We start from the raw sequence: 9,912 nt of genomic DNA, 5'->3' as shown, positions 1-9,912 counted from the left end.
TCTCTAATTTGTTGCCCCATGCAACTTAATTGGCAATTTTCTGAAAGGAAAAAAACCTGGGCTGAATGTCATGCTCACTTTTCTGTGCTTCTCCTATCTCCAGATGGTGGCCACTTAAGACTTTGGCACAACATAAACTCCAGTTTTTATCCCTCCAGTCTTGTGATATTACCTAAAGCTCTGATGGCCTCTCTGCCTCTTCAGAGTCATCCTCTTCTCAGTGTCTGGGCCAAGAATTAACATATCCTAAGGGAAAAAACAACATGTAGGAAGTTGGGCTTACTTTGATGAGTTTCCCTCCTTTCTGGAATCTCCCTTCCCAAGTCCTGGTTCCCTGATACTTTCAAAAAGGATTTTGGTTTTTGGAATTTTACCTGATTTTTAAAGTTACTCTCAGCAACAACATTGATCTGCTACAAGTTGTTCCATCCTGAATCAGAAGTCCCTTGTATGGTACAATGTTTTCATAAGTATTGGGCCTGGAATTTTCTTGTATATTTCTCTAATTTATGTACCCATAACTGAATTGGAAACCAGATGTTTGCAATTCCTTAAATACGTAATGTTTAATGATGATGGTGCCAGTGTGACAATGTGTGTATCAGTCAGATTTTAGTGTAGGAAAGAGAAGCCACTCTAAGAACTTTAAGCAGGAATGGATGTCTTTACCTCTTTATTACAAAAATGGAATTATGTAACCTGTTTTATTAAATACAGCATATATCATGACATATATACACAGCATTTTTTTTTAGTTTGATCTAAAATATCTCATAGTGTAGATGTACTGTAATGAATTTAGCCATCCTTCTATTTATGGAAATTCAGGTAGTCTCCAGGGTTTTATTTTTCTTGCCAATGAAAATAACACTGCAATAAATGTCTTTGTGGCAGTGAATCCTGATGCTCTTATTTCTGTACAGTAGAATTTTCTAAGTAAGACTGCTGGGTCAAAGGGTATACGTATTTTAAAGCTGTAATAGATACAGTTAGACTGCACTCTAGAAAGTTTATAACAATTTACAGGAATGAATTTAAAACAGAGAAATGAATACTTACAAAGTTGCCAGAAGGTCTAAAGGAGGAGAGTGGAGTCTAGATTTAAAAGAATAGTTCTAAAAAATACTGAACTGAAACCTCAAGGGACCTCCTCCTTTTGATGTCACCTCTAGAGCCCTGCCAGAATCAAGGGCCTGCCATTGTCACCTCGGTATCTGGTACAGCTCTCTCTGAGTACCCAGGGAGGTGGATGAAGAGCATCAATAACTGCGAACCAGTGATTAGAAATTACATTGAGAAACTGCTCTTGCTGCCTTTGCTGGGGGTAACTCCTCTGTTCCTCTTGATACCCAGGAAGCTGGAAAAGAAACACTGCAGAAAATCCTCATATCTATAAGCAGGGCTACAATTTCTAGCTTGTCAACCCACTTCCAGGGACTTCCCTGGTAGTTTGGTGGTAAAGATTCCACCTGCCAGTGCAGGAGACATAAGAGATATGGGCTTGATCCCTGGGTCAGGAAGATCCCCTGGAGAAGGAAATGGCAACCTGCTCCAGTATTTTTGCTTGGGAAATCCCACAGACAGAGGAGCCTGGCAGGCCACAGCCCATAGGGTCGCAAAAGAGTTAGACAATACTTAGTGACTAAAAAACAACAACAGCCTATTTCTATCTGCCAGACTTTTACATAAGTGAATCTAGGTAGGTGATATCTAATTTACATGCAAAACCCTAGCTGGGTGGGACTCTGTGGTGGAATGGACATGGAGTAAACCAATCCATACTGCTAGCTACATTCTATAGTTATTATACATTATTATATAACTAACTACCCAATTTTACATAATGCTGGGCAAGACATTAATTAGGGGCTATTCTCTTGATACCACTGGACCTTAGAAGTGGGAGAAGAGACAGAGAGACTCTTTACAAAACAGGAAATTCATATCACTTAAAGAATTAAGGCAAAAGAATGTTTGAATAACTCACCAGTAATCCAAAAATGCATATTAAAATCAGATACCATTTTGGGGGAAGGACCTGTGAAATTAACAAATATAAATTTGAGACAAGATAGAGCTGATGACAGAGCAATAAAATGGACACTTTCATTTTATTCACTGTTAGAGCATAAATTGGCCCAAATATTTTGGAAAATAAATAGACCATGTGTGTTAAAATCATTATTGATGTTTGTATACTCTAACCCAGTAATTTCACTTCTGGGAATCTATTCAAAGGTAATAATCCTGATATACTGAAAAGAAGTTTATATTAAAAGATATTCATTGTAGCATCACTTATAATAGAAAAATGGAAGCAATCTAAGTTTATAATAATAGGGGAATGGTTGAGTGAATTTTGGATCATACACAAAATTAAATATTCCACTGCCATAAAATAATGCATAAGTGAAATGATAATGATGTTAGCCAGAAACTTTCATTTTAATCCATTAAATACTAAAGGCATAGTATCTAAGATCTATGACCTTTTAGGTCTATGACCTAAAAGATGATGCTGTTAAAGTGCTGCACTCAATATGCCAGCAAATTTGGAAAACTCAGCACTGGCCACAGGACTGGAAAAGGTCAATTTTCATTCCAATCCCAAAGAAAGGCAATGCCAAAGAATGTTCAAACTACCGCACATTTGCACTCATCTCACATGCTAGCCAAGTAATGCTCAAAATTCTCCAAGCTAGGCTTCAACAGTATGTGAACTGAGAACAAAGGCAGAGGAACCAGAGATCAAATTGCCAACATCCGTTGGATCATCAAAAAAGCAAGAGAGTTCTAGAAGAACATCTACTTTTGCTTTATTGACTATGCTAAAGCCTTTGACTGTGTGGGTCATAACAAACTGTGAAAAATTCTTAAGAGATGGGAATACCAGACCATCTTACCTGCTTCCTGAGAAATCTATATGCAGGTCAAGAAGCAACAGTTAGAACTGGACATGGAACAATGGACTGGTTCCAAATTGGGAAAGTACATCAAGGTTGTATAGTGTCACCCTGTTTATTTAACTTATATGCAGAGTACCTCATGCAAAATGCTCGGTTGGATGAAGCACAAGCTGGAATCAAGATTGCCAGAAGAAATATCAATAACCTCAGATATACAGATGACACCACCCTTATGACAGCAAACGAAGACTTCTTTAAAGAAGTATTTAAAGAGCCTCTTGATGAAAGTGAAAGAGGAGAGTGAAAAAGCTGGCTTAAAACTCAACATTCAAAAAACAAAGATCATGGCATCTGGTTCCATCACCTCATGGCAAGTAGATGGGGAAACAATGGAAACAGTGATAGACTTTATTTTGGGGGGCTCCAAAATCACTGCAGATGGTGACTGCAGCCATGAAATTAAAAGATGCTTACTCCTTGGAAGGAAAGTTATGACCAACCTAGATAGCATATTCAAAAGCAGAGACACTACTTTGCCAACAAAGGTCTGTCTAGTCAAGGCTATGGTTTTTTTCTGTTAATTTAAATTTATATATTTTAATTGGAGGCTAATTAGTTTACAATATTGTATTGGTTTTTCCAGTGGTCATGTATGGATGTGAGAGTTGGACCATAAAGAAAGCTGAGAGCTGAAAAATTGATGTTTTTGAACTGTGGTGCTGGAGAAGACTCTTGAGAGCCCCTTGGACGGCAAGGAGATCAAACCAATCAATCCTAAAGGAAATCAGTCCTGAATATTCATTGGAAGGACTGATGCTGAAGCTGAAGCTGCAATACTTTGGTAACCTAATTCGAAGAACTGACTCGTTTGAAAAGACCCTGATGCTGGGAAAGATTGCAGGCAGGAGGAGAAGGGGATGACAGAGGATGAGATGGTTGGATGGCATCACTGACTCAGTGGACATGAGTTTGAGCAAGGTGATGGACAGGGAAGCCTGGTGTATTGCAGTCCATGGCGTCACAAAGAGTCAGACAGTACTGAGAAAGTGAACTTACTGACTGACCTTTTCAAGGACCTGCAAATGTGCTTTACACTTGATGAAAATTATTGGCTTCAAATTATGTAGGTAACTGCAAAATTAAAGCCAATAAATGTCTAAGTAAATGTAAAAAAATGTAACACATTAATTTTATAAATTATTTCTTTTTGTATTCAGAAACATTATATCAGAAAAAAATTGATGGTTAGATTATATCAGTTTGTAAGAACTCCTGAGTATACATGATCTCTGCTAAGAAGTCATAAGTTCTAAATTTCAAAAGCAGAATTTTAAAAGTTACTTCAATTTAGCAAAAAATATATTTAATGTAGGATGTGAGTACATGTTAAAAGTATAAATTGAAATATATAGAGTAGCCCTCCAAAAGTAAGAGTACATGGGGTTTAGTATGGTCTTAAAATGCTCTGCCTAAGAAATGCCATGTTTTTAGTACCTAGTGTGTGCCAAGCTCTTTATATGCATCATCTTTAATCCTCACAACAGTACTGGTTTGTAGCTCTGTTTAATCATCATTTCTTTCATAAGAGGAATTATGCAAGTATCTCAAGATCACATGGCTAGGAAAGGTGAAGCTGGAATTCGAAGGCAGGTTGGCTTGACTCCACATCCTGAACCTTTAAGTTTATGTATGTTATAGTGTTATTTTTTTTAAAGGAGCTTACACAATTGTATATGCGGTTTGATTGTGACTTTAGAAAAAGTACAGTATTCATTAAGAACAAAATTTTTCTGATTTTTACTGTTCTGCATTTTCTAAAATATTTTTACAAGTCATGCAACACTTAAAAAAAATTGAGTTGGAGCATACTTGCGCAACAGTGACATCCTGTGGATATATGGGTCATTGCAGTCTTAGCTTTAATTTCAGTTGGGGAGCTGACTGCTTGAAGGCAGCACTGAGCTTTATGTTGGTCAAGATTTCTGGGCTGAATGTGGCAGAAAACTTGGTCAGGATTCCACTTTTTCTCTCAAAATTGGAGAAGAAAATTTCTAATGTCATTTTTTTGGCAATTAAGTAGAGTTTAATGTGATTTTATTATACTTAAAATATTGTTCTGGGAAGGGTCTGTAAGTTTCACAAAATTGCCAGGAATCCACAGCAGGAAAAGTTCACTAATGCCTTGATTGAGTGTATTCTAGACAGGCTACTCCACCAGCTAGGTCCTGAAGAGAAGATCACAAGAAGCGGAGCTGCCACTGACTCATAGATAAATAAATAGACAGATAAATAGGTGAATAAAATACTCTCTAATAGCTTCTCTGCATCCCGAAGCAATATAGCAAAGTCATTACGCTCCCAGCCCTGGATCCATGTTGCCTGAATGTGACTCTAGCATTTCCTAGCTTTGTGATCTTGGCCAACTCACACAACCCCTCTGTACTTTATCTTTTTCTCCATCTCTAAAGTGAGGATAAGAATTGTCCCGTCTTAGGGTTTTGTGAGAAAGAAATGAAATAATACACTTACAGTGTCATTTGGGGGGTGCTTAATGATTGGTAATTATTATATTGCCTGCTTCCCAAAACTAACCTTCCTTTAAGAATCAGTATATAACTTGTTGAGCATTATAAGCAAAGAGAACTTTGTCACTAATACTAAATTCACAAAAGAACTTTCAGTGGGATCAGGTTTATATGAAACATTTAAAGAGAAGTTGAAAATTGCCGTTCAGAGCCTGTACTGGAATAAGGAACATCTGGCTTGAGCCCAAGCAAGTTACCTGATCTGTCTATGCCTCATTTGTCAAAGATGGAGAAAATAATAGTATGTGCATCATAGAGTTTTTGTGATAATTGAAAAGTGAGAGTGCCTTTCATGCTTGTAGCACATGTAGAGCTCACAGCAACTGTTAAATTTTGTTGTCCTCCTTATCCTCAGTGGGGTTACATATGACATGGCAGCCCTTGTGGCAAAATGTGTATGATTGTCTAATATCATTTCTTGTAGTTTTCCTCTCCCATTCTCAGTCATCTTCCCCTACCTCCCTTGCTTCTTAGGCTCTCACATGACTTCCTGACTGCAAAGAGCTACTTGTCCAAGCCTTGTTCTGGATGATTAACTAGGAACACATCATTCTGGACCTATTTTTATAATTGAGGGCCCAGCCCTGCAGAACTATTCATACTGTGTCTTGAAAAGAATGCATAGATCCCAGGGTAATGTCATGGAAAGCCTTGGCCACTTTCCCATGATGTATATAATTGGAAGTTTCCTGTAGTGTTTAGCAGTACAAAAAAGAATGATTAAATATTAAGGGATTGTGTTTCTGCTTTTGCAGCTAAAGTTAAGAAGGAATCTAGAAATATGTGTCTGGCTTCACAATCAGTCTTGTGGGGAGAGAGGGTTGGATTCCTTTGGATCCTTTTGTTCCATGGCTCCTTAGGAAATAAAAATCATCCAGAGATGCCTGAATTCTGTAAATCACTAGGCTTCAATACAGGGAACATAGAATGGGAACTGATATAAGCTTCAATAAAATCCAGTAGAATCCCATGAACGTTTTTCAACAAGACCCCTGAGGGACAACATTTAATCAGACAATGTAGCTGATGTTTCTGACACAGTGATTCTAAAAGGTCCATAGGAATGATTCCTAAGACTGTACTCATAAATGAATGTAAAATTTTTGCAATTTTTAGACTCACAAGGAACCCAAGTGGTTTTGAATCATTGTCATTTATCATCACTAATTATACTGTCACTGAGGGAGGTCTAGAGATCCAATGGATATTTTTGAGCTTATGGATAAATCCAGCGGTCTCACCCTATGATGCCTTTTAAGACACCTTGACTCTAAAGCTAGACCATTTGTTTTCACAATCTGGCTCCACCACATAGTAGTTGTGCATCCTTGGGCAAGTTACTTGACCTCTCTGTGCTTCAGTTTCCTCATCTATAAAAAGTGGGTGATAGTAATACTACAAATCCTATAGGACTATTGTGATGATTCAGTGATTTAGTACATGTAAAGCCCATAGAACAGTGCCTAGTACATAGTGAACCTGTTCAGTTCAGTCGCTCAGTCGTGTCTGACTCTTTGCAACCCCATGAATCGCAGCACGCCAGACCTCCCTGTCTATCACCAACTCCCCGAGTTCACTCAGACTCACGTCCATCGAGTCAGTGATGGCCATCCAGCCATCTCATCCTCTGTCATCCCCTTCTCCTCCTGCCCCCAATCCTCCCAGCATCAGAATCTTTTCCAATGAGTCAACTCTTCGCATGAGGTGGCCAAAGTACTGGAGTTTCAGCTTTAGCATCATTCCTTCCAAAGAAATCCCAGGACTGATCTCCTTCAGAATGGACTGGTTGGATCTCCTTGCAGTCCAAGGGACTCTCAAGAGTCTTCTCCAACACCACAGTTCAAAAGCATCAATTCTTCAGCGCTCAGCCTTCTTCACAGTCCAACTCTCACATCCATACATGACCACAGGAAAAACCATAGCCTTGACTAGACAGACCTTTGTTGGCAAAGTAATGTCTCTGCTTTTCAATATGCTGTCTAGGTTGGTCATAACTTTCCTTCCAAGGAGTAAGCGTCTTTTAATTTCATGGCTGCAGTCACCATCTGCAGTGATTTTGGAGCCCCCAAAAATAAAGTCTGACACTGTTTCCACTGTTTCCCCATCTATTTCCCATGAAGTGATGGGACTGGATGCCATGATCTTCGTTTTCTGAATGTTGAGCTTTAAGCCAACTTTTTCACTCTCCTCTTTCACCTTCATCAAGAGGCTTTTGAGTTCCTCTTCACTTTCTGCCATAAGGGTGGTGTCATCTGCATATCTGAGCTGATTGATATTTCTCCTGGCAATCTTGATTCCAGCTTGTGTTTCTTCCAGTCCAGCATTTCTCATGATGTACTCTGCATAGAAGTTAAATAAGCAGGGTGACAATATACAGCCTTGACATACTCCTTTTCCTATTTGGAACCAGGCTGTTGTTCCATGTCCAGTTCTAACTGTTGCTTCCTGACCTGCATACAGATTTCTCAGGAGGCAGGTCAGGTGGTCTGGTATTCCCATCTCTTTCAGAATTTTCCACAGTTTATTGTGATCCACACAGTCAAAGGCTTTGGCATAGTCAATAGAGCAGAAATAGATGTTTTTTTGGAACTCTCTTGCTTTTTCCATGATCTGATGTTGGCAATTTGCTCTCTTGTTCCTCTGCCTTTTCTAAAACCAGCTTGAACATCAGGAAGTTCACGGGTCACGTATTGCTGAAGCCTGGCTTGGAGAATTTTGAGCATTACTTTACTAGCATGTGAGATGAGTGCAATTGTGCGGTAGTTTACGCATTCTTTGGCATTGCCTTTCTTTGGGATTGGAATGAAAACTGACCTTTTCCAGTCCTGTGGCCAGTGCTGAGTTTTCCAAATTTGCTGGCATATTGAGTGCAGCACTTTCACAGCATCATCTTTCAGGATTTGAAATAGCTCAACTGGAATTCCATCCCCTCCACTAGCTTTGTTTGTAGTGATGCTTTCTAAGGCCCACTTGACTTCACATTCCAGGATGTCTGGCTTTAGGTCAGTGATCACACCATCGTGATTATCTGAGTCATGAAGATATTTTTGTACAGTTCTTCTGTGTATTCTTGCCACCTCTTCTTAATATCTTCTGCTTCTGTTAGGTCCATACCACTTCTGTCCTTTATTGAGCCCATCTTTGCATGAAATGTTCCCCTGATATCTCTAATTTTCTTGAAGAGATCTCTAGTCTTTCCCATTCTGTTGTTTTCCTCAATTTTTTGCGTTGATTGCTGAGGAAGGCTTTCTTATCTCTTCTTGCTATTCTTTGGAACTCTGCATTCAGATGCTTATATCTTTCCTTTTCTCCTTTGCTTTTCGCTTCTCTTCTTTTCACAGCTATTTGTAAGGCCTCCTCAGACAGCCATTTTATTTTTTTGCATTTCTTTTCCATGGGGATGGTCTTGATCCCTGTCTCCTGTACAATGTCACGAACCTCATTCCATAGTTCATCAGGCACTCTATATATCAGATCTACTCCCTTAAATCTATTTCTCACTTCCACTGTATAATCATAAGGGATTTGATTTAGGTCCTACCTGAATGGTCTATTGGTTTTCCCTACTTTCTTCAATTTGTAGTAACTGTTAATTATCATTATTAACAGAAGAGAGACAAGTGTTTATGGAACTCAGTAAAAATATCTCTTTAGAAGTTTATATATTTTTATGTAAATTTTATTTATATAATTTTATTCATGTATTTCTCAGCTACTCCTACCTAGAAATTTGGAATCTCATGTCTATTCAGGATTTTCGAGCTTTTCTTGAATATGGCTCCTTGAGCATCCATCCTAGCCCTCATCAGAACACTCCTGTGAAGTATCTGCTAGCACTGTAGGGAGATCTAGAAGGCCCTCACTTGCATGAATATTTCCATCAGGTTACCCAGCATTCCACAATTAGGGATTGTTTCCTTTGGGTAGTCACCAGGTTTTCCTGGAGCCCCTGTTAAGATGCAAGCAGCCTTGGAGGCATAGCACAAGAGATGCATTAGTGGAATGTAGCAAGGATAAGAATGGGCTTTGTTCGAGCCAAATGGCCTTGGGTTTGAATTTTAACTACATCACTTATTCAGAATCAGACTGTCTGGGTTTAAATTCTGGCTCCACTGATTAGTGGCTGTGTGACTTTGGGTAAGTTACTTTAACCTCCTATCTTTATGTCTGCAATTCAAACAGTATCTACGTTATGGGATCACTGTGCAGATTAAAGGAACTAGGGATTCCAAGATAGGGATGCCGACCATATCAAAGTACTCAATAAATATTATTATTGTCTAACTTATCTGAGTCTTGGTATCTTCCTTTACAGAATGGGGGGAATAATAGCTACTTTCATGGTTATTGTGAATATAAAATGAGATCATATACATATAAAAATGTTTACTATACTAAAAAAAAAGGCAGACAAATAATGA

Source organism: Bos mutus, chromosome X (genome assembly GCF_027580195.1).
Source record: "Bos mutus isolate GX-2022 chromosome X, NWIPB_WYAK_1.1, whole genome shotgun sequence".
In the NCBI taxonomy this organism is placed as follows: Eukaryota; Metazoa; Chordata; class Mammalia; order Artiodactyla; family Bovidae; genus Bos; species Bos mutus.
This window is presented reverse-complemented; position numbering follows the sequence as displayed.